General features: G+C 39.3%; 2 long non-coding RNA genes across 6 annotated transcripts in view; one reads left to right on the forward strand and one right to left on the reverse strand.

The window, feature by feature from the left end:
- Positions 1–10,333: 10,333 nt before the first annotated feature.
- On the reverse strand, positions 10,334–24,377 carry LOC110300941 (uncharacterized). The gene is made up of 3 exons (XR_002378645.2): positions 24,313–24,377; positions 11,569–11,635; positions 10,334–10,390 (listed from the first exon to the last, which is right to left on the reverse strand). It is a non-coding gene; the product is annotated as an uncharacterized LOC110300941 (long non-coding RNA).
- LOC115031731 (uncharacterized) overlaps positions 13,704–24,411 on the forward strand; it is a 104,085-nt gene continuing 93,377 nt past the window's right edge. For all 5 annotated transcript variants that reach the window (XR_015048710.1, XR_015048713.1, XR_015048711.1 and 2 more), the window contains exon 1: positions 13,704–14,298. This is a non-coding gene — a long non-coding RNA (uncharacterized LOC115031731). The remainder of the gene's footprint in view (positions 14,299–24,411) is intronic.

Here is a 24,411-nt window from a genome sequence, read left to right on the forward strand (position 1 = left end):
CCCCAATGGGGCTCAGGTTAGTTGGCTCTGTAGGTGTCCTTGTCCCCTCCAGGTCCCTTAATCTGTCTCTTGACTCCTTCACAAGCCTCCCTGAGCTCTGCCTGGTGTTTGCCTGTGGGTCCCTGCACGTTTCCACCAGATGCTGGAAGAAGCCTCGGATGACAGTTAGGCTACACTCCTGTCTGCAAGCATAGCAGACTATCATTAAAATAGGGGCTGAATCTCTCCCACGAGGTGGGTCTCAGGTTGGACCAGTCATTAGTTGGGTACTCTTGTAACTCTTGAGGCTGCCTCCTCAGCTGCAGAGCACCAAGGCTTTGGATACCAGCTTTCCCTACCATTGGACCACAGGAGCTGAAAACACCAGCCATGTGTTAGACTCCGTAGACTTCTAGTTGTGCCTAACCTTACAGATTAAGCATTTTGAGAATTACAGTGAACAGAGAAAGAGAATACACAGAAGAATTTATGTCCTGAAAAGCACTCTGAAAAGGAGAAAAAGCGCACCACAAAAGCGAATCAAAGAAAACAGCGGAGGTTAGCAGGATGGGCGTAACCGATGTGAAGGAAGTCTCAAGATTCCTAACAGCTTGTAATTGATACAATGAAAACAGGCTCGTGGAGGACGCTTCCGCTATGAAGGGTTCACAGTATGAAATTCCACAAAATTGTTAAAAGGGAGGCACATATATAGATATAGTCACAAATGAAGTCCCATAATTTTATTATTAAGCTAGAAAAAAAAAAAACCAAAATAAACAAAAAAAAAAAAAACCCAAGAGTGTGGAAAAGTAATTTGATCTAACCACATAGAGCATCTCATAGGTGTGTAACTGCGCTTGCGCAGGATCGGCAGGTTGTCCGTGAAGGTTTCCCCTGAAGATTAGCAGGTGGGTAGCAAGGACTGGAGCATATTCTCTCTAGGGCTCATTCTCTTAAAATAATTTGTTCTTTTCCAAATAAGTAACCTTTAACCTGGGAAATCCCAATGGCAGAACCCAGAGAAGTCTTGGGCTATGCAAAAGCCACTTTATAGCAGAGCTTAAAGATTTGGGGTATCCTTAACATTCAAGGCTCATGACTTCTGAAGGAAGTGGAGAAACAGCGAAGGAAAACACGTTTCAAACTAAAGTGGCTTCAGAAGTCTAAGGAAGTGCTTTAAAACAAAAGGAAACTAGCAATGCAATTAGCGTCGGTCACTACAGCCCAGCTCCTCCGTTCGTATTTTTAATCCTTTTTGGGCCCATTAGGAATTTCCCTTCAAGGTATTCAGTTGATGGCACGCCATGTCTTTGTGTTTTAAGCATTACTTAACTTTTTTAGGGGGAGGCTGTGGGTTCGTGCACGTGTGTGTAAGAACCCACGCTCGTGTGTACGCACGAGTGCACAGCATCCTTGTGAAGGTCAGAAGGCACCTTCCCGTGTCACCCTCCAGGGTGTTCCGTCTTTTTTTTGAGACAGGACCTCTCACTGACAGAGGACTTCCCCACACAGGTTAGCCAGCCCGGCGGCTCCTGCAGCTCTGTGTCTCTGCCGCCTATCTTGACATTGTTGGGATTATAAGCATCTGTCACCATGACTAGATTTTTAACATGTGTCCCAGGGATCTGAACTCGGGTTCTCGTGTTTGTGAGGTAAGTGCTTTATTTTTGACTAAGCCATGTCATCAACTCCCGTTTTAACCTTTAGGGATTCCTGCTGTTTTCTCCTTTCCATGGTTTTTGTGTGACTGTTTCCTTGGGCTAGAGTGTCACTGGATTTGCTAGGCAGTGCGAGTGGCCCCCTGCCATTACTACAATCCTCCTGTGTCAGTCTCTCTGTGTGCCTTAACGTTTTTATCTTTTTCTTTTTTTTGTAGCATCTTTATTTCTGGAGTCAGTAACTCATTTTTTTCCCGAGTAAGTGGAGAAAACATGGCAGTGGACTTAAGAACAGCCAGCAACAGAGAAGTCCTTGCCACAATGTTGTGGGCACTGGCATGACTGGCATAACTGTTTAACATCTTTATAGTGCATCTTCAATTAGATTTAATAAGCAGTTAATGCAGGGACAAGCCCTTATTTGAGCTATGTGTGTAGAGGGAAGGGACTGCCTTAGTCAGGATGCCTCCCTATCTGTCACCAATCCTTAAGTCCTAGCCTTTCTTTGTTTGCCATGACCCTCACAGTTATGAAGAACACTGGAAAGTTATTATTGTCTCTTAGTATAGAATAGTCTGAACTTTTTTCATGATGGGGATGATATTATGCATTATTGCCAAATGATGTTGAGCTCAGGATGACAGGTGAGAATGTGAACTATCTTGACATCTCTCATATCCCAGAAGCAGATGATATTATCTCTGAATACAGAGTTAAATTGTTTACCAAGGTTTACATGTTAAAGCCACTATTTTTCTCTGTAATTAACCTATATCTTACAGGGAGATATTTTTAAAAAATATTTTATTCTGAGATCATAAATATATCACCCCTTCCCCTTCCTCCATCAAAACCCTCCCATATACCCCCCTTCTCTCTATCAAATTCATGATCTCTTTTTCCTTGTCATTAGATATCTTTATGTGTGTGTATATATATTCCTAAATATATACATACAACCTGCTTGGTCCACATAATGTTATTTGTATGTACATGTTTTCAGGGCTGATCATTTGGTCTTGGATCTCCTGATTTTCCCAGGGAAAGACTATTTGCTTGTAGTTCTCTGCCTCGGATTGCGACCGCATGAATTTTTCCTGTCTGTGTTAGCATTTCTACTGGTATCCTTGATCAGGTCATGTTTAGCACTCATGCTGATGAGACTTCACGAATGTAGCTTTGATGTTTCTAGGAGAAATGGTCTCATAGTAAACTGTTTCTCTGGTTCTGACAATTTTTCCACCCCCTCTTCCGCTATGATCGCCAAGCTGCTGATGCAGGAACTGTGTTGCAGATGTATCAGTTGGGATTGAGTTCTACATTTCTGACTTTTGATTACCTGTGGTTTTATGGAATGGCTTTTGTTGCAGAGGTAAGTTTCCTTGGTGAGAACTATACTTACCTGTGGCTAGAAGGTCAAACATTTAGAATGTAGTTAGCAATGGCGCTGGTTTAGTAATGTGGTAATTGTAGGTTTTTCTCCACGATCCATGATTTCACAAGCCTTGAGTAGTTGGCTAGGTATCTAGGACCAGACATGACCTTTCTTTTGTTCAGTGGATCTTAAGTCCAATTAGAAAGCTGTTGGTTAATGCCAAGCCATGTGTTCCACTCCTGACCCCTTAGGATTATGATGTCATGGTTGTCACTATTGTAGTTCACAGATGTGGCAGCTGAGCAGGACTGTTGGTGGCTTCCCCCTCCTGGTACCATGAAAACTAGCGCTCAGGGTGGAGGCTCTCGGGTTAGATTCAGCTTGAGAGACCTGAGCCTTGTGTCTGAAGTGCATATGTGGTGTCCATAGCACTAGGGGCTTACTTCCCACCTCTGGTGGGCAACAGAAAGGTCACATGAATGGTTGACAGTATTTTGGGAGCCTCTTGGACATCCCTTAACAACAACACAAGAAAGAGCTTCCCATGTCTGGTATTGGGATTTTTTGTTAAGACGGTCTATGGCTCTTGAAGGGAGCATTGTCAGCTTAGATGTCAAAATTTCATTTCAAATATATATATATAGTCACACACTGGCTTGTGCATGTTATAGGCATTTTAAGTAGGTAGTTAATAGTCTGATTCCTTATAACTTTTTCAGACATCCTTATTGTTATTTAACCTTCTTACTTCCTTTTTCTCTACCTCCCCAGTTGGATATCTCTCATCTTCCCCAATCCAAAGAACAGTACCTTGAGGTGGTATAAAAGAAGGAATTCACTAATTTTAGGATTCATTTATGATGACTGACCGCGGTTGCTTTTCTGACGTTTACCAAGTGATTTTCTAATTTTCTTATTATCTTCCCACATTTGCTCACTAGAACTTTACTGTGAGGAGCTGTCCTTTTGCTTGCATCTACTTATTAAGTTTTTTATGTCAGTGACGATTGACAGGTACATATTTGACTCTACACTTTTTTTTTTTAGATTATATTGTATATTCTATTCACATGAGATGTAAAAATACTTTTATGGTTGATTTCTAATATGATTATGTGTTGCTGAAAAAAAATACAACTGGAACAATTATCACCTTTTGGTTATCTGAGATTTTCTTTTTAATAACATGTGTGGTTAAGTTTTGGTGAAAACTTTTGAACGCATATTATGATGAACACTTTTTTACTTAAGGCCTTTTCCATTATCAATTATAAACCATCTATAAAAACAAATGAACCAATAAAGCAGACAGACAACTGTGTTGCGACCATCCACATGCAAAAATATATTTCTTAGGACAGAAAGGCAAACACCACGTCCCAGCTATGACCTTTCCTGCACCTGTCCTAAATCCATACCTTCAGTTTTTGGCTTATGCACTTGCTACTACTGCTAATAAATTTGCCATTGAAATATTGGACTTTAGGAGAGAAAGATATTATAGGGAAATGATTATCCAATTAGTCTATTAACATTATACAAAGTAAACTTCAAAATAAGTATTACTGAAAACATATTTCACAGTGATTCAGGCTCATTTTTGTAACAATGCACTGCAGTTTTAAGTGTGTGTGCCTACTAACAGAACCTTGAAATATATGAAAAAGAAGTCAAGACAGATGAGAAGGTTTCTATTTATAAGATGTTAGCACCTTTTTCAATAATGGACAGAATCAGAAAACATGCAGGTGTTGAGTAACTTCTACTAGACCTTTTAGAATCCTACACATAGATGCTGAGTGTATATTTTCTTTCCACTGAACACATCGTGGTGTATTTTAATTTTAGGATAGGAAATACTTTCATATTTATTAGGTTCGTGGATATTGCAGCTGCCATGGCTCTACCCAGATCTTCATCACGACAAACTCTATCCTCCAACTGCTGAATCATGGTGATATCTTACACTTGACTCTTAGAGAAATGGGATTGGCTGATCAAAACCATACTACCATAAGGGGGGCATTTTGTTTGAAATGTCTAGGATGTACAGCCTCTCCAGTAGAAGCCCAAAGTCAGTGGCTGAATAAAGTTGGGTTACAACAGGCTAGCTTGTTTTTTTTGGGGGGGAGGGGGTGGACAACACACACTCCTGAATGCTCTACAAGCTTAAGACGAGGCTAGGTTTCTATCATCATCTACATACTTGCAAAACTTTAGTCTCATCCCATTTCATGTCCTTCCTTACAGAAATTCCCTAGAGAAAGAACAGGTTTTGGTTTCTGTTTTATTGAAGTAGACCTCAGGACAAGACATCTTAATGTTCTACTATACTAGTAAAGGCTTGGTGCTCTGTTCTTGCTGGTTATATCATTTTTCCTATTATTATTATTATTATTATTATCATCATTATTACTTTACTTTCTCTTCTCTTCCTTTCTTTTCTCCTCCTCCTTCTCCTCCTCCTCCTCCTCTTCCTCTTCTTCTTCTTCTTCTTCTTCTTCTTCTTCTTCTTCTTCTTCTTCTTCTCCTCTTCCCTCCCCTCCCCTCCCCCCTCTCATATATTACAACCCAACCACAGCTTTCCCTCACCCTCCAGACTCTGTTATTTTCTTAAATGATTATTAAAAGAAGAAATGTGTCTGTGTATTGAGTAGTTCATACCTAGGGTAGTTTGCATTAGGAGTGATCACGTGAGGCATAGTCTAGAAAACCTGCTGAATGCTTGATTGGCTATCAGAGTCCTATGTGAATGTGGTTATGAGAGAGATGGAGAGAAGGACTTTGTTAAGTCATGTCTCTGGCTCTTCAGAGTAATGCTGATGAGAGGGCTAGGGCCATTGAAATGGTCCACTGCAGCTGCTGAGCACCAATTATTTAATGAAGAAGGAGAATGATGGGTTTGGTTGATTAAGCAACAACCTACAGAAAAGAATAAAAGTCATTTGACACAGTTATGTGTATACAGTTCAAGACTCAAATGTGTCCTGCATCTAAGAGAAGGTTGACCTTTCATTATAGCCATCTTCACGACCCTAAGCTCAAAAGAGATTACTTCAAATCTGTAGGGCCGATGAGGAGGACTGTTCTTCCTTCTTGGGAGATAGGGAATGTGCCATGCCTCTGACCATACAAAGGCTTCAGGGAAGACGGGTGCCTTACAAAATGCCTTCTGTTTTCAGAACCTAAATAATTTCACCTGTTAGCCATCAGAACAACAACTACTGTTAAATCTTGCATAAAGCCATGGGGAAATCTTGGGCCTGTTAATAAGGGAGCGACATTGATGCCCAGAGTTTCTGGCAGCATCTGCCTCAAGTGTTCTGTAGGAAGTAGCAGAGTGTGTTTGGGAATAAACACTGAAGGTTCTGGAGAAGAGGAAGTAGAATGTAAAGACAGATGCATTAATTTGGATCATATTGGTTTTCTATACAATATGCCATATCTTGTCATTTAGAATATTTAGGCCATTTACATTTAATGTAATTAATGAAGATTAAGTCTATTACCTAGTCCTTTATTAAATGGATATACTTAGTGACCATTTTAAAAAATCTTTTAGCTTATTAACCATGGCTGTCATTTAAGCTTTCTGTTTTTAGGATATGTAACTATTACTCATTAGAGACCACATAGAGAAGAACTTTAGGGCAGAATTCTTCCATTTTTCTTTTCAACAGCTTTCATCACAAGTTATATTTGTTATAAAAGTAATGATTATTACTTTTCCTTTAGACTAATTTATCTTTAAATACATTTAAGTAATAAAAGTTTTGAAACCTGGCAATGACAGTTATCATTTCCAATGCTTTTTATTTACATGGTGTAACTTCCCACTTATTTGGACAGCATTCTTTAACATTTCTTACAGTATATGTCTTTTCCTGACAGTTCACTCTGCTTCTATATATTCTGAAGTCTACATTTCCTTTTTACTGTTGAGAGAATTCTCCTGTGTCATTTTTCAGTCTGATTTAGGTTGATTAGTTTTTGTGGCTTTAACAAAAAAAAACAAAAAACAAAAAAACAAAACAAAACAAAACAAAAAAAACAACTTTATCATCAGTGGCAAATATTTTCTCCAGTATGTGATTTTTTTCATTATTTTATTCAATTCAAGTAGCAAACATTTTCAGTTTTGATGAAGTCTGACTTTTTTATGTTTGGTTCAGGTTTCTTTCCTCTCAAGTGAGTACTTAATGACCCCAAACTTTCCAGGCTTCTAAAGTAAATCACAAAACCCCTTTTTTTTTTCCCCTCCAAGCACATCATGACTGCATCTTAGACATTTTTAATGTGTTTTCATTTGCATTCCATTAACACATTTTCTAATTTCCCGCTGCCTCTCAAGTGCGTGCCATGTAGAAACATTTGATGTGACATGCAAGCTCTTCCAGAGAGTGAGAGTGCTTTGGGGTCCAGCTGCTTTTATTTCTGATTTTTGGGAGGGGGGAGGAACCAGTTAATTTTTTTTTCAGCTTGAATATTTCCAGATTTCGGGGTTTTTGTTTGTTTGTTTGTTTTGTTTGTTTTTGTAGACCACAGGACAATACATGTTAATGTTCCATTATACTCGTAAAGGCTCGGTGCTCTGTTCTTGTTGGGTATATCATTTTTCCTATTATTTTTCCTTCTTTATTCCTCTTTCTCTTTCTTTCTTCTTTCTTTCTTTCTCTCTCTCTTTCTTTCTCTCTCTCTTTCTTTCTTTCTTTCTTTCTTTCTTTCTTTCTTTCTTTCTTTCTTCCTTCCTTCCTTCCTTCCTTCCTTCCTTCCTTCCTTCCTTCCTTCCTTTCTTTCTTTCTTTCTTTCTTTCTTTCTTTCTTTCTTTCTTTCTTTCTTCTCTCATATATTACAACCCAGCCACAGCTTTCTCCCCCTCCAGACTCTCAGTTATTTTCTTAAATGATTATTAAAAGAAGAAATGCATCACATGGGACCACATCCGGAACTTTGATGATTCAGTGTATGAGTTTTGAGTGATTCGAGATCTTATATAGAAAGTGTTTTAATAGTTAATTGTAGTTTTCATTATGGGCTAAATTGTATAAAATACATACAATCTACGAAATCAGACACTAGCAAATGAATGCATATATTTGCTGATCAATGCTTCTCTGCGAGAAGTACTTCCCTGTTGTTTTTGTTTGATTTCTCTTCAACTCTAAGAGCTGACTTGGACTCCTCTTCATCGGGAAATCTTTTTGGCCTGCCTGCCAAGGATCAGGTCCTTAGATGTGTACTGCCATGATTGCCTGGTATCTCTATGGACTATGTAATAATAATGAAAATATAAGGCCAGATCATATCAGATTATTGAAGGTATTAGTACTTCTCAAAGAGTTGAGTCATCTTCTCAAAGGAATACTTTTGAACAAGACTGATGTAGAGTGACCATCTCATGTGACTACTCAATCCTAGGTTTTAGCAAGTTCTCCTTTGAAGGCATCTTTAAGGTTACCGTCTAACTTCATAAGACAACCACATCCTAGGCCTTATGTATCAGTGTCCGATGTCTAAGAGCCTATAATTCATAAAATGCTGCCTAGAGCAGAACACATAAAGCCATGTGGAATGCAATCTCCTGTTCTCCTGCCTTCCTATACCCAGGCATGGAGAGTAGGTATGCACACCTCTCAGATATTCCTACATCCCCCAAAGAAAAACTACATACAAATGCCACATTTGGCTTTTACCAGTTTCTTCCCCAGATGGAATCTAGCAGTTGTGCTGGAATGTAAGAACTGTGCCACTAGAGTTGAAGTATCTTGCAAACTTTTAGGCAGGGAGAGTTCTTTGCCTTTCTTGAACACTTGGGATCTCTTGCACAGCTCCTGCTGAAAGCATGAATGGCATTTACTGGAAAAGGCAGCTTTTCCTGGCAAAGGACTTGGACGGAGCTGCGTCCACTCCGTCTCAAGCTCACTTTGTAAATTATGTGAAACACTTTTAGACAGACACTGGCACTCATAAATTATACAGCTCATTTGCATATTCCAGTCATGAGACATTATGCAAAGTGACATGATTTGCATAATGGATTCCTCTTGTCGCTTCACTTGCTGTGTGCTTTAAAAAAACAAAACAAAAAAACCCCCCAAAAAACAAAAAAACCAAAATGAAATAGAAGGCAAGCATGAAAAGGTGAGAGCACGGGTTCCCAGCCTTGCCCGACTCCTTCCCAACAGCAAGAGGAAACTGCTTTTATTTTGGACAGAGGCTCTGAGAAAGGGGGTGGACAACAAAGATACATACACTCATACAAAATAACAAAGAGCCTGGCTAGGAGTTTTGTTCTTAATTATACTATGTACTTTCTCTCTGAAATCCATTACCCAAAATAACCTCATCTGGCCAAGAGGAGTGGAAGCAAAACAGAACAGACACTGAGAAGAACTTTATGGAACTTGTACTTGTGCTGGGTAGGGTAGGGGTACCCACCCTTCCCTTTGTGAAACTCAGACACAGCAATTCAAAAAAAAATCTCAAAAGCACCATCATTTTCTTATTCCTAGAAAAGAAACATTTTAGGGAGGATAGAAGCGGTCTTGGGAGGGGCTTATCTCATCTCTCGAAGAACTTCTGAAAGGGTTGTCTAGTTGGGAAGAGGAAAGATGGGGTTGTGTTTGATTATTTGACAAAATCTATAATGGCTCCATATACTGTACAGGATGAGGCAGTGCCACGCTGACTTCTATCGCTCTACTCCAATAAGCAGACAACGTTCCCTCAGCAGTTGCTAGTTTTGCTGCGGGCTTTCCCTGCCCCCCTGCACCAGTGCGGAAGGCAGAGTGTGCCAAGCGGCTGGCGTCTGTACCCTGTGGGAAAAGTTAACTGTAATTCTTCGGCTTTTAAAATCAATTAACCCGTGTGTTAATTAACGTCAAGTCGACGGGAGGAGGAGAAGAAGGGGAGGGCGGGAGAAAAGAAAAAAAAAGCTGCAAGGGCGGATGGCAGAAGAGTTGGCACGGTGCCATCCATTCAGGGGCAACGCCACAGTTTCGTGTGATAGCAGCAGCGGGTATATGTTACCGGGCCCTGTATGCGGGCCAGACAGTGCGGTAAAGCCAAGGGAGATTATCCAGACCCCCAGGAGCGAACAGCAAGCAGCAACGCAAGGCGCAAGTGCCAGGATTACAGCCCAGGCTGCTCCAACTATGAGCCCTTCCTTGGACCCTGGGAGTCGGCTACTTGGGGTTTTGGGGTCTTCCACACCAAAGAAGCACAAAGCTGACTTTAATCACTTTTTTCATTTAAACTTGATTCTGCCGCAGTGGAGGAGCCAGCACGGCGGATGTTTTCACACCCAGCAAGACAAAGGCCGTTGTCTCCGCCATGACACCATTCCGTTCCAAGCAGAGGCCGGGGTCCTGGACATCTTGAAAAATCAAAAAGAAACAAGGAAAACAAACAACAGATACAGCGACAGTCAGAGAAAATCATCAACCACCCAAACTGTTTGTCCGTTTGCCCATGCCAAGGGTGATGTGGGCATCTGTTGCAGCAGAAGGCACTTGTGTGGGCTATTTTTGTTTTTTCATTAAATTTTTTTTTGAGAGGGCAAGCTACTGGCTTATTTGCTATTCAACTTCGTTTATAATTAACTTAAAAAAACAACAATAACAACACACCGTTCAGCCAAGTCAACAACAAAGAGGAAAGGCAGACATCGGAAGAGAAATGCCTGAGGAATCGGCGTGAATGCATGCCACAGTCGGTACCACTTGCCATTCGGAAAACCTCAGGGAAAGATGCCAATTTTATAGCTCCGAAGAAGGCAGAGAAGGAAGCATAAAGGTCTACAGATAGAAATTCCAAGGAAGGAATACTGCTTTCCCAATCCTGGATGGAAATGGCACACAGCCTCTGCTGAGAGAAAAGAGGGAATGTTTAAAAGGAGCTATCTAGATGGGTAGACGTGAAAACAGGCAACCATCAAGTGCATATAGAGATGTGTGTAAGGCTCTGCGTGTATACAAATACACAGACTCTCTGACAAACTGAATGCTTAGCTATGTATATGTTTTCATGCTATAGGTATGGGTACGTATATAGGTGTATATGGTTTGCATATACACATGTGTGGGGTGGTGTATGCATGTCTGAGAAGTGGGAGAGGATGGCAGAGGAAAGAGTGGGAGATCTGTGTATGTACTTGTATGTGTGTGTGTGCATCCCACTCTCTAACCCAGGTACACACAGAAGACAAAATAAAAATCATACTGGAGTAGCAAGCAGGCAGCCAGAGATTTATCTACATTCGCTGCTATCACCGGGGAGATGAATGGGGTCGTCTGAAGCCCCTTTACAAGATCCACTATGGGAGAGGAGGAGGAGGAGGAGGAGGAGGAGGAGGAGGAGGAGGAGGGATGCCACACATACAAGCACAAACTTGAAGGCAGAGAGATTTGGAAGGGGCTACCGGGCAAACCCTGGTGGCATGATGCTGAGGAGGAGAAGGGAAAAGAGCCTTGTCTCTATGTTTTAGGTGCTTAAGGGGAAAAAAAAAAAAAAGACATCCTGCAAAAAGGTCTGAGGGAAGCGGCTGGTACTCACGGTTTCTGCGTTGCTGTGAATCCTGAAGGTGTTCTGTTGGCACTGGGCGCTGAGCCAGGGGCAGGCGCTGGAAACAAAAGGGAGACACACACACAAAATTTAAAGTCAACTCAATGGGAATATTAATTGCTGCTCTTGTGGATTTTACAAAACACACAAACTGTTTTTATTTTTGTTCTTTTTCTTTTTTCTTTTCTTTCTTTTTTTTTTTTTTTTAATTGTGGATTGGCGCGTGCCCCTTTCGCATGGAATATACAAGTAGTTTGGGATTTACAGTCCAGTTACGGGACTCAGGATTAACTGCGCTGGCATCTTTTGGGCATATCCTTCCTTTTAATGAATAAGCTTTCGCTGTTAATGAGGAATAATCGTTTGGCTAATGAGCTTTGAAACATTAAGAGAAAAGAGGTTTTTCCCCCCCGTTAATCGCTCTGGTGCGACTGCATGGATGGATTACAAAAGACAGCACTAGTGCAGTACAAAGGTTGGGGGAGCTCCTTGGGAGTGGGAGAAGCACCGAGTGGGAGATGTGCCCCTGCATCTCTTCTTCCTTCTCTCTTTCCCCTCTCTCTGCCAACTGCTATGGGTTTCCAAAACTCCGCAATCGAAGTGGATGGTCTGGAAGGATTATTATACAGAGTAAAGCCTCCGCTGTTAATGTCTCCAGTGTTTAATCATCATACAGTAGGATGGTTTTATGCATATTTCATTTGCATATCATTAAACTACGTTAGCGAGGGGGCACCCAGAGCCGAGAGGAGCACAAAGTTGGGAAGACAGGGAAAGAAAAAGAGATTCCCTATGATGCTTATCTTCAAACGGGGGCTTGTTCCTTCCATGATGTGTCTTCTGCCTTTCTAAAATCATTATGACTTGGAAACCTTTGAAGTTGGATACAACCTTGGATTCCTCTAATTCCTGCAGAGCGGTATATTTTTAAGATCGGCAGCAGCAATGTCCCTGCACTAGACAATTAAAGGAATATAAACTCCAGTGGGCTGAGACTAGTAGCTCTTTGGGGAACACAGTGGCAGGAGCTTCTACAAATACCAACACTTAAAAAAATAATAATAATAAAGAACGTCATACCAAAAACAAAGAAAGAAGACGAGAGATTTTAACACGTGGATTATATTTGTTTTGTTTGGGGGGGTAATAAGCTAAAGAGAGTGAAGAAGTCATTGGTAATTTATCCCCTCATTGATGAAGTCACCCTTTTTATTTGTGTTTGTTTTTGTTCTTTAATTGTGAAGACGGGTGCTGTCACAGTTTTGAAGAGGTTAACCAGTTATTGTGTAGCTCTGATCTTCCCCCCCCACACACACACACCTGACAGAAGACAAAGGTGGTGGTTGGGGGAGTTGTGAATACTGGGGGTGTCTGGGGGGAAGTGGGAAATACAGTGAGTTCTTTGTGGATCTTATACATGCTCAACATATTAATTGAGGGCTTTTAAAGTTCCCTCAATAGGCTATTTCATTCTTGGTAAACCAGCAGCTGGTTAGCCACTGTTGGTGACTCTTCAAATATCACTTTAACGATTTTTTATTCTGTTGCCATCCATTTTTGTTTTGTCCATAGCCAAGAAGGAGGATGTAATACTGCTCTTTCTTTACCATGCCCCTTCCGTCGTCTTCGTGTCCTATTTTCGAACTGTGAAACGGTGTTGGTTTAATATTGAATCCTGGTGCACAGCGTAACTGCACAACTTGATTTAGAAATGAGACGCTGGCTTATATTTAAATTATCTCCACTCCTCCCTTATCCTCCAAAGCTTTGTCTCTGCTATGAATATTCAGATGAGACATGATGTGATTACACTGTACAATTACTCCTATCCACAGTGGTGGCAGGCGCTGCTGGGGAGAAAGAGCCTCCAAGCTAGTGTGGAGTTTTGTTTTCGGTATTTTTTTTTTTCTCTCCTATCTCCTGGCACCTCGGCACATGCAGATGTCGCTGTTGTTCTTTATAAAGCTCTAATGACATGCAAAGGCATAACGACTTGGTTTGGATGCAAAGCATCAACTGAATGTTATGGATGTCTTTAAGAAAGAGAAAGAGAAAATCCCGACTGAAGGAATGTCCACATAAATTATTTTTATTTAAATGAATTCAAAGGATGGGGTGAGGGCAAGTGAGGAGTCACATGGAAAACATGCATAATATTAATATGCACAAAGAATTCTTACCGAGGACAAGCGCCTCACTACAGCTCATGGGACAAACAGGTTCATTAGGAGACAGCTCTGAGCGGCTACGGCATTTTGGTATTTTGATTTTTTTTTCCCCCTTAGTTTAAATGAAGAGCCAGACAGTTGTGCTTTCTTTGCATGAGAGCATTGAGATGGATCCAATCTGTGAAATTTGCTGCCCAAATAGCATTTCTAATGGAACCTGGGACTAAACAAGGGCTTGGATGTGGAAGGGAGGGGAGAAGAGAGAACCCACGAAGAGGAGGCTACTCAGCCACTGCGAGGCTTTTTGGTAGCACAGGAAGCTGTCAGAAGCCATCTTTGCTCTACTGGTCCCAGGTGTGGGCTCCAGATCCAAAGAGCCATCAGGGTTCACCAAGATGAACACTGAGCGGGCCCTTGTAGGTCTGAGGCAGAGGAAAGCAGCAACAGCAGCAGCGGCTCGGTGCCTACCCCCCTACCCCCTCAGTGGTCTTCAGCCCAGAAGCCAAAAGCACAGCTACTCCTTTGGGATGCAGTAGAATGCCTCCTGGTCCAGGTATTTGTGGAAGAAGGAATTTCTTGGTGCTATCGAAGAGTGTGTTGCTAAAGAGCAGACGGCATCATCCGCTGCTTAAGGAGGCCTGATAATTGCGGTGCTGGTTGGTTCTCGGGGTAATGATGTCTTCTGGGCTTCTCTGACATTTCGGAGTGCTGGCGTTAGGAGTCTCCATTCAGTGCATGTTTACGATAGACAGAGGTAGGCAGACAGCGACTGAGTCTGTTGGGTGGATTCAGAGCTAGTAACATATTTGTACCACTTCTCAGGTTTCAAAGGGGCAGCAGAGGGTGAAGCAAGAAGTTAGACGGAAGATTTTGTTGATTTTCTTGGCCAGGTAGATAGTTTAAAGTACTTTGATAAACGGGTTAAATTTATATCTTTTGTTTAAATTATCTGAAGAAGGTCTAAATTTGATCTGTGTATCTGCACAACTTTCTACTTAAGGCTAGCCTAGAACAGGTCCAATTGTAATTATGTTATAAATTGTGATTTTTTCACCTACAATCTCCATAATTTCCATCACACACACACACACACACACACACACACACACACACACACACACACACACACTTCAACTATCATGGCGTGTAAGTGTTGTTACAGTATACCAAACTACAAAGAATGGAGAATTAAGGCTCTTTGGAGAATTTCTATTTAATCTTAATTATTCTAGCCTCTAACCTCTTATTTCTCCATTGCCAGAATTGTGGGTGTTAAATTTGGAATACATGTAAAGGACTTGGTGCAGAGTCTGTAAATAACATGTCTTAAATACATGGTAAATTTTGTTATTGCTATTGTTGCTATTTTGGTGTATCATTTAGTATTTGAGAGAGTTAAAAGAAAAGGAAAATGTTTACTTCTTAGCTGTACAAGGTATAGTGAGAAAGATTAACTAGGCACATAGAGTAAACGCTGCCCTGGCATACATGGATGTGAGCTTCAGTCTGACTTCCGACTGCAGATCATTTATGTGGTATCTACTTCACTTCTCTCAAATGAATATATATGCCAGCCATGTTGGTGACATCTGTGGTCTGATGAAGAGTTCTACCATAGTTTGTGAGAAGGGCACAGGACTGAGACGTGTTCAACATTTGATCCCACTGATAAGGCACTGACCAATTCAGTCTTAAAAAAGAAGTTCTACTCAAAATAGTAAGGACATTAACTATATTCAGTTATCCAAAACCTAAATAATTTATAAAGGGATAGTCTCTTTCACCCCCAGAACTCTTCATAAACCTTATTCACAAATCTGTAATGACTGCTACTGACTTCCTGTTCAGCTTCCCGGATTGTAATAGCTTGCCCAGATTTTAATATATTAGCATACTTTTAAAAATGCAAATTATAGTTTTTACAGATTCCTTATAATTTTCTGTAAACACAATCCATCCATCTCTGCACGGCTGTTATCTTCATTCCCAGCAATCACACACATTCGTTCTTTCTCATTTAGCTTACCTCATGGATGAGGCCATGCAGCTCAACTCTGCAGAAACTGAATGGGGGTATGGGGGGGCGAGAGAACCCCTTGCTTTGTTTCCGGTGTTAGGGGACACCATTGCTTGTTTGATGACTTACTGTAGGCTTTCATTTCTCTCCACTAAGACACATGCTCTACGTTGGGGTTCCTTGTGTTCCTAGTCACCAAGAGTGTTGTTTTTTCCCCTTTTTAAATCACGAGTGATTGTTAAGCGTTGTGAAATGATCTTGCTTCGACTGAAACAAGTAAGAGCTTAAATAAAGCTGTTAGCACAGTGAATTATGATGACTGATCTTCCCTGTTAAACGAGCCTTGCAATCCTAGGACAAATGTCACTTTGCTACGATGTACTTATCCTTTACATAGTATGATACATGGCTTGTTAACATTTCATTAAGGATTTTTAAATCAATGCGAATGAGAGATATTAGTATATGATTTTCTTGTAATGATTTTGGTATTGTTACCAGGGTACTGCTGGCTTCGTAAAATGGGTTGGTGAGAATCCCTTCTCCAGTATATTCTGAAACTTTGAGTAAGATTGTTAGGAGTTTTCTTTACATATTGGATGCAATTCACCAATGTAGCTATTAGGCCCAGACAATCTTAATTACTAATTCATTTTTTAAAAAGTGTCTAGGACTACATATATTTTTTATTTCTTTTGTCAATTTTGGTATGGACCCCCATCCCCAGTTGGTTATTTTATCTTAGTTATCAAGACAATTGGGATAATGTTTATCATGTCATGTTATGCAATTGTTTTTAATTCATGAAAACTTCAGAGACGTTATTCTTTCATTTGCTATATTCATGATTTATATTTTCTCCTTTTCATCATTGATTTATTTAAAAAAAAACAAAACAATCTCACTAGTCTTTTCAAAGAATCAAATCTTGCTGATGCTTTTCTCTTGACTTCTACTAACCGTGTCCTTTTTCTATGTTTACAAGGTACAGTGTTAGATAACAGTATCAGTTAGAGTTATCTTTTCTAACATAGATGCACAAAGCTATCCACTTACCTCCAATAATTGCTTTAGTTGGGCGTCACACATTTTTCAAAAAGTTTTTAGATTTATTAGTGTATGTGTGTATGTGTGGCCTGTGTGTGTGTTTGTGGTGTGTGCATGTCATGGGACCTGTGTGGGGCTCAGGGATTAGCCTGGAGGAGTTAGCTGACTCCTTTGCCTATTTATTGATTTCTGGTGTCTTAAAATAACTTTCCAGATCTCTGTGGTCACAAGACTCCCTGAACAGTTTCAATCTTTTCATTAATCTTGACACTAGCTTATGGGTAAATATTTAGTGGAAAGAATTGATCTTGTGATTGCTGGGTTATAGACAGTTTACGTCAGGAGCTATTTCAGCTCACCTCCATTAGTGATAATTTTTCTTTTGGCTACCAAAAGATTTGCTGAAGGCTCTCAGTACAATGTGAATCTGTATATGATGTTTAGCTTTTTAGTTTTTCAGTTTTGTTTTTTATATGTTTTAATGCTATTTTAAAAAAGTAAACAGCCATAGATTGCAAGTGATTATCTCCTTTCTTAGGTTAACAGTGGTAACTATTCTGTTACTATTTCTTGTCTTCAAGTCTATTTTTAAAGGCTAATATAGTTGTATTATATTCTGATATAGCTGGATTTTAAAAATGATCATTTCTTTCAATTAGTTATACTCTTTGCTAAATGGATCTTTTATCCAGTCAGACAATTATGCCTTTTGATTGGTACACTGCATTCATTTATATTTAATACAAATTACCTTATCATTTTTTCTGTTTACTCGATCATATTTATGTCCTTCCATTATTTTTTTTGCATTATTTAGGATCAATATTTCTTTTTCACAGTCTAGGGGTGTGGTTCAGTGACCCTAAAATCAGCTAGTATATGTGAGATTTTGTTTATTTAAAAAAAAAACTAATACAGAGTCTCATAAAGCAGAGGTTGGCCTTGAATTCTGCATAGCTGGGGATGACCTGGGACTCCTGAGCCTCCTATTGCTTCTTTCTTGATACTGGGATTAGAGGAGTGTGCCACCAAGACCAGCTTTTGTAGTACTAGGGGAAGCTTTATATTTGATCCTCAATACCAAATAAGAAATAAGAAAGGAGAATGCGGATTTTTTGTTTGTTTTTCCTAGTGTGACAGTAACATGTTAAATGTCACTCTAAATATAGCATGCATCATCTATTGCAGCCTGTAGTCAACTTGTACTTTCAGAACACACCAAAAATCCAATTGCACCCTAGGCAGTGTCCGGGTCACCTTTCCCCACTTTTTGTGTTATTACTGACAAGCACTTTACAGCTCAGCTATGTTTAACTTCATAAGAGACTATGGTCTTCCATTGTGCGGCCAAGATTAACTGAGTCTCATCGACACTCATGTGTTTTGTTTCTCTCTTTATATTCATATTTCCTCCAGAAATTGCCATTTCTGCCTGACAACTCATAATCGTATTTAAGTCAGATCTATTTTGGTAAGTTGCTCTACTTTCTGTTTGTCTTTAAAGTTGTCTCACCTTCAGTTCCGAAGGATGTTTTCCAAGAGTGCAGAGTTCTACAGTGGTAGCTATCCTCCTTCTGCCCTTTAAAAGATGGCGTTCCATTGTCTCTTAGGTACATCCTTGCTCTGCAGAAGTAGGCTGTCGGTTGTATTGCTGACTTTGGGGTAATACATCTGTCTCTGCCTCCGCTTAAGAATTTTCTCTCCATTGTTTATCTTTGGTAGTTTTATTGGTGTAACTAGTTGTGCTTTTGTTTGTTAATTGCACATGGGATTTTTGCAGATGGAGATCTTTCCTCCACTATATAATTGTTTATCATTATCAATTTGAATATGGACTCTACAGGAGTCTCGTTTTTACTTGTAAGATTCCAAGCATACACGTGTTAGGCGCTTTGTGTACTTTATAGATCTTATGCTTTTTTGTTATGCATCCTTCCATTACTCATGCTTTGGCTTGAATATTTTTATTGCTCTATTGATAAGTTCAACGATCCTTTCTTCATCTATTTCCAGTGATTCAATTTATGTTACTGTAGTTTTTAATTCTAGAATATCCACTCAACTTTTCATAACCATATACTCTCTCCTCTTTAAGACATATTGTGTTTTTCAAAATGACATCCTGGTGCCATTTAAAAGACCTTATATAGTAACTCAAGCATCTGGTTAGCTACAGGTCTGCTTCCTGCCTTCTGGCTTCCTGTCTTCCATCATTTTCCTTCCTTCAGCCCTCTCTGACCCCATTCTCCTTTCATTCCCTCTTCCTTCCCTTCCTTTTTCCTCCCTCCCTCCCTTCTTTCCTTCCTTCCTTCCTTCCTTCCTTCCTTCCTTCCTTCCTTCCTTCCTTTCTTCCTTCCCTCCTTCCTTCCTTCTTTCCTCTCTCTCTCTCCCTCCCTTTTGAAAGCATGTTGATTGTATAAAATGATAAGAACCATTATGACATTGTCGTGCATATACTGTGGCAACAATATCCAGCCCATATCATTCTCTTTTACCCCTGATCCACTCCCTGACCCACTTTCTATGTCTACTTTCATGTCTTTTTGTCTTTACGTTCACCACACTAGCAAAAACATGTGATGCTTGTCTGGCTGAGTCTGGCTGATTTTGTTTAACGTGATGATTTCTAATACCATCATTGCTTCAGCAGATAAAATGGTTTTATGCTTTTCTGTGGTGAATGGGGCTTGTGTATGCATGTGCATATGTGTGCATGCATGTGTGCATGCATGTGTGTATGCCTGTGCATGCTGAGTTTTAAAAGTCATCTGTTGCAATGCACTTAAGTTGATTCCACACCTTTATTATACATAGAACAGTGGTAGCCATGGGGGTGCTGCATTTTAATTATATGCTGACTTTGATTCCTGGGGGCATATACTCTGGAGTGCTAAATTTGGATCATATAGTAGCTCTAGTTTTAGCTTTTTTCTTTTTTGGAATTCCCTTACTGATTTACAAACTGGCTAGATAAATTCATAGTTCTGTCGATGGCATATAAGCGCTACTTATACACACTAGTCTGTATCAGTACTTGGCGTTACTTACTTTCTTGATGAAGGCCATCACGACTTGAGTGAGATGGGACCTTTGGTTTTCATTTCCCTCATTGCTACAAGTGCTGGAAAATTCCCCAGTATGTATTGCACTTCCTTTAGGAAGTGTGTTCTGAGTATTTTCCTGCTTATTGATGGGCCAATTCTCTTTTGGTGTTTAATTCTTTTAGTTCTTTATGTACTTTTAAGAAATATTTATTTATTTATTTATTTATTTTATATATGTGGGTACACTGTAGCTATCTTCAGACACACCAGAAGAGGGCATTGGGTCCCATTACAGATGGTTGTAAGCCACCATGTGATTGCTGGGAATTGAACTCGGGACCTTTGGAAGATCAGTCAGTGCTCTTAACCGCTGAGCCATCTCTCCAGCCCTCTTTATGTATTTTTAATGTTAATATCCTATCAGATGAATAGCTGGCAATACTGTCACTCCATTCTGTTGATTTTCCGCCACCCCCATTGGTTTGCAGAAGTCTTTTAATTTCTATAAGCTTAGATGACAATACTTGCAGTTATTTCTTGAACTAATGGAATCTTGTTTATGAAGTCCCTGCCTATGTCTGTAACTGCTGGATGTCTTTATTCTGTTGGCAATTTCACCCATGTATACAATGTATCTCGATTGTATCCACTCTCACTCATCCTTCCTGACACCTTCCAACATGTCTCCGCTCTCACCTTCCTATTCTTTCTTGTTAGTGTAACTCATTGAGTCCTTTAGTACTGCCAACAAGTACAGGGATGTGGGGCTTCCATCAGGGCATGGGCGGCCTACCATGGCTCACAGTTGCATCGGTCATCAACTGGCACTAGCTCTTCAGGTAGTGCTGGGGTCCTGTGAGCACCTCCTCCACCCAGGATGGAGTGCTGACTGGCTTGATGAGTCCCTGAGTGCACTGCCACACCAGCTCCAGAACACAGCTTCTCATGGCACTCCTTCCCCGCCACTTCTCCTTCTTACTCTCTTCCCCATCTTTTGTGATATTTCCTGAGCCCTGGGTGGGAGGTTAATACAGATATCCCATTCAGGAATGAACACAGAGTCAATTTTTATTTCTTGGCTCTTTGACCAGTTATGACTCTCTTCACAAACTGCTGTGCACTGCAAAAAAGAAGTTCCACTGACCAAAATTGATGATAGTCCTAACTTATGGGTATAATCATAAATATTTAGAAGGCTGTTTGACAATATTATCATTCAGTAAAACAATAGGAGTGGGTTCATTTTTTTTTTTTTTTTTTTTTAGCCCATAACCTCCTTAGCCTTGGGGTTTTGGCTACAGTTTTAGGAATGGATTCTCTCCTGTTGGGGAGGCTTCAAATGCAGTCAGAATGCAGTCGGTTACTCTTTGTAACATTTACAATCTCACCAGTGAGCACACCTTGCCTGGGATGTTATAGCATGCAGGGTCCAGGTTGGGTAAGGTCACAAACACTCTCTTCTCCTTAGAAGAGCCTGCACAGCACCTTCTGGCATTAGAAAAGGTAGTCACTATGCTTCTATCTTAAAATGTTTTCCCTAAATTCTCCTCTAGTATTTGGGAGTTTCAGGTATCTCTTTAAAGTCTTTGGTAAACTTTGATTTTTATGCAGGGTGAGTGACTGAAATCTAGTTGCATGAGTCTCTGTGTGCATATCCAGTTTTCCCAGAATCACTAGTTAGAAGGATGTTCGTTCCTCCGATATGTTTTCATTATTATTTTTTTTTTTAAAAATTAGATGGCTATAGCTATTGCAAGGCTATCTCTAGGTCCTCTGTTATATTCCCCTGATACAGATGTTCAGTTCATGCTAGTACCATGCTGGTTTGTTACTGTGAGTCTCTAGTATAATGTGAAAGTGTGTCTCATGATGCCTTTAAGTATCACTTACTTTCTTATTTATTTATTTATCTATTGCACTCAGGGTTATTTTGGTTATTTGCGATATTTTGTGCCTTTATATAAATTTTAAAATTATTTTTTTCTAGTTCTGTGAAAATGTTTGAATTTCGATGGGAATTGCATCAAATCTGTGTTGTTGTCTTGGCAATTGTTTTTCACAATTTTTTTTTTCTGACCCACGAGTATAAGAGGTTTGTCTATCTTCTCAAGTCCTCTTTGACTTTATCAGTATTTTAAAGTTTTCATTGTCAAAGTCTTTCACCCACTCAGACCCTGCTTCCTGCCTCATGTCTTTTTTTTTTTTCTAAGTTAATTTCTTTCCAAACCTATTTATGAATGGTAGGATGGAAAACAACTGCATTTATGTTGCCTTTGTGGTTTGCCACCTTATTAAAAGTGTAATCAGATCTAAGGTTTGGTAGACTCTTCCCGGTATAGGATCATATTATCTGGAAATAAGAATAATTTTACTTTATCCTTGGTGCTTTGTACTTCTTTAATTACATTTCCTTAGCTTATTGCTCTGGCTGAGACTTCAAATACTGAATTAAATAAGAGTGGCAACAGTGATTATCTTTGATTTATTAATTCTACAGGAATTGCTTTAAGTCTTTCCTCTTTAATACAATATTGACTATAGGTTTGTCATGTTATATCCTATTGAATAAGGAATGACACAAAAATAATCCTGTACATGTTTAGTGAAGTCACAAATTTTTGCATATTTTAAACTTTTGTTGTTTAAATCCATGCATGCAGAACTCAGGGTTATAGAAGCTGACCGTATCATTTATTTGGCCTGGCAAATTATTGACTATCTCTCTAAGGCAACTACTTATGATCCTTATTTTAATGTTCATTTAGTTGCTTTCCAATGTTTATCCACATAAACTCTGCCCCTTATTGCTATTACAGTCATAAATGAATATTATTTCCCAGTCAAGAATATAATCTACAGAAGAAAATGTAACTAGTCAACTTTGGGATTAAAAAATTGGTTTTTTTTTTAACTGTCCCAGTGCTTATGTGTGCTTCTGTTTACAGATACATGCATACTATATTTCGAACTTTGTATGAAGCAATGACAGCATTTCCGGAAAGTTAAAACAAAGGGTTAATAGGCCTAGGCTTAAGGACTATATAAGGAATCTGCCATCTGAAGACTAAGAGTCGACTGCCAAAGAATATCTTAAAGTTTCCATTGCTCTCTGTAAAGAAGACAGAAAATAGTATTTTAATGGAATCAGATGTTACCTTATTTGACAATAAGTAAGAGGAACTGGAGAATATTAGGTAGCATAGATGTCCCCGAGAGCTTCCAAACTTGAATACTATAAAATTGGTATGTGTTGTGACTACATGAATAGGGAATGATTTACAGATGGACACATTTTTTTCTAATGAACTGTCTGGTTGTCCATTTTCATCAGTGTAAAGGGAAAATACTTTGGGCTTTAAATTGATAACGACACAGAGATTCTGTGTTGTATAGCTCTAGTAATGATGGCTTCAATTCTCAAAAACAAGTCAGAAGTTTTTTTTCTATGATGACTTTTAAAAAAAGGTTTTAAGCAATTAGAGGTATCAGTCAGCATTGTTTAAGAATGCATTCCTTTGAGAAGGTCTAATGATTAAAAAATAAAGACTCGAACCACAGTTAGGGAATTAGTCATATTATAAATCAATTCTTTGCCTTGTTACAGGCCTTATCCAGAATTAACAATGCCTTTGTGCATTTAAAATAGTAAATTTTAAATTGGCATGACATACTTGTACATAGGATTTAAAGTCCAATAACAATTAGTAGGGTTATAATAAAGGTGCTTCAAATTCCTTACCATAATTATAATTACAATCTGTATTTGCCTAAGACTTCCACTGTACAAGCACTTTCATTAATATATAATTATTATATATATATGTATATATATGTATATATATATGTATGTATATATTTCAGAGAAAGTTTCAGAGAAAGGCATCACAAGACTATGAACCGACACTAAATTGTTTTCCTGCATGAATAGTGCTACTGTTTTTACATGCATGTTTTTCAAATGGCTTTTATTTTTATTTTTATTTGCCAATAAATTTGAACTGTGGGTTTATCATTTATTATGTCTGATACATGTTTGATGTAGAAAATCCATGTGTGCTCTTTAGGAGATAATAAAAAAAAAACCAGGGGGATGTGTGTACATATTGTTTAAAGTAATTGATTGTGCCAGTATGAATAGGTTATACTTTGAGAACACGGAGATTGAAAGAATGAAATGCTAGTCCAATGGAGAGCCAACACACAAGATGAAAACACTTAAGACTATGACAAAAATATTATTAGAACCTTAGGCCTGACCAGGGGTGTGGGTAGGCGATTTTATCTTAGGGAGAAATAGAGAAGATAATCAAATGTATGTTATTAAGGAAGCCAATTTGAGCTTGGGGAGCATAAATTATTTGAAATAATTTCACTTTAATTTTTCTACAAGGAGTGGCTACTTAGTATCATTAAATTAAAACTTAAGTTTATATATTCTAATCCAAGAATGGCCACTCACTTTCTGCACAGGGTTGGGCTGTGGTTGTCTGTCTTTGTCCCCCATCTGCTGCAGGAGGAATGATGATGACTCTGATGATGACCAAGCAAGGGAGGGACC

Source organism: Mus caroli, unplaced genomic scaffold (assembly GCF_978045245.1).
Source record: "Mus caroli unplaced genomic scaffold, Mus_caroli_1 scaffold_10, whole genome shotgun sequence".
NCBI lineage: Eukaryota > Metazoa > Chordata > Mammalia > Rodentia > Muridae > Mus > Mus caroli.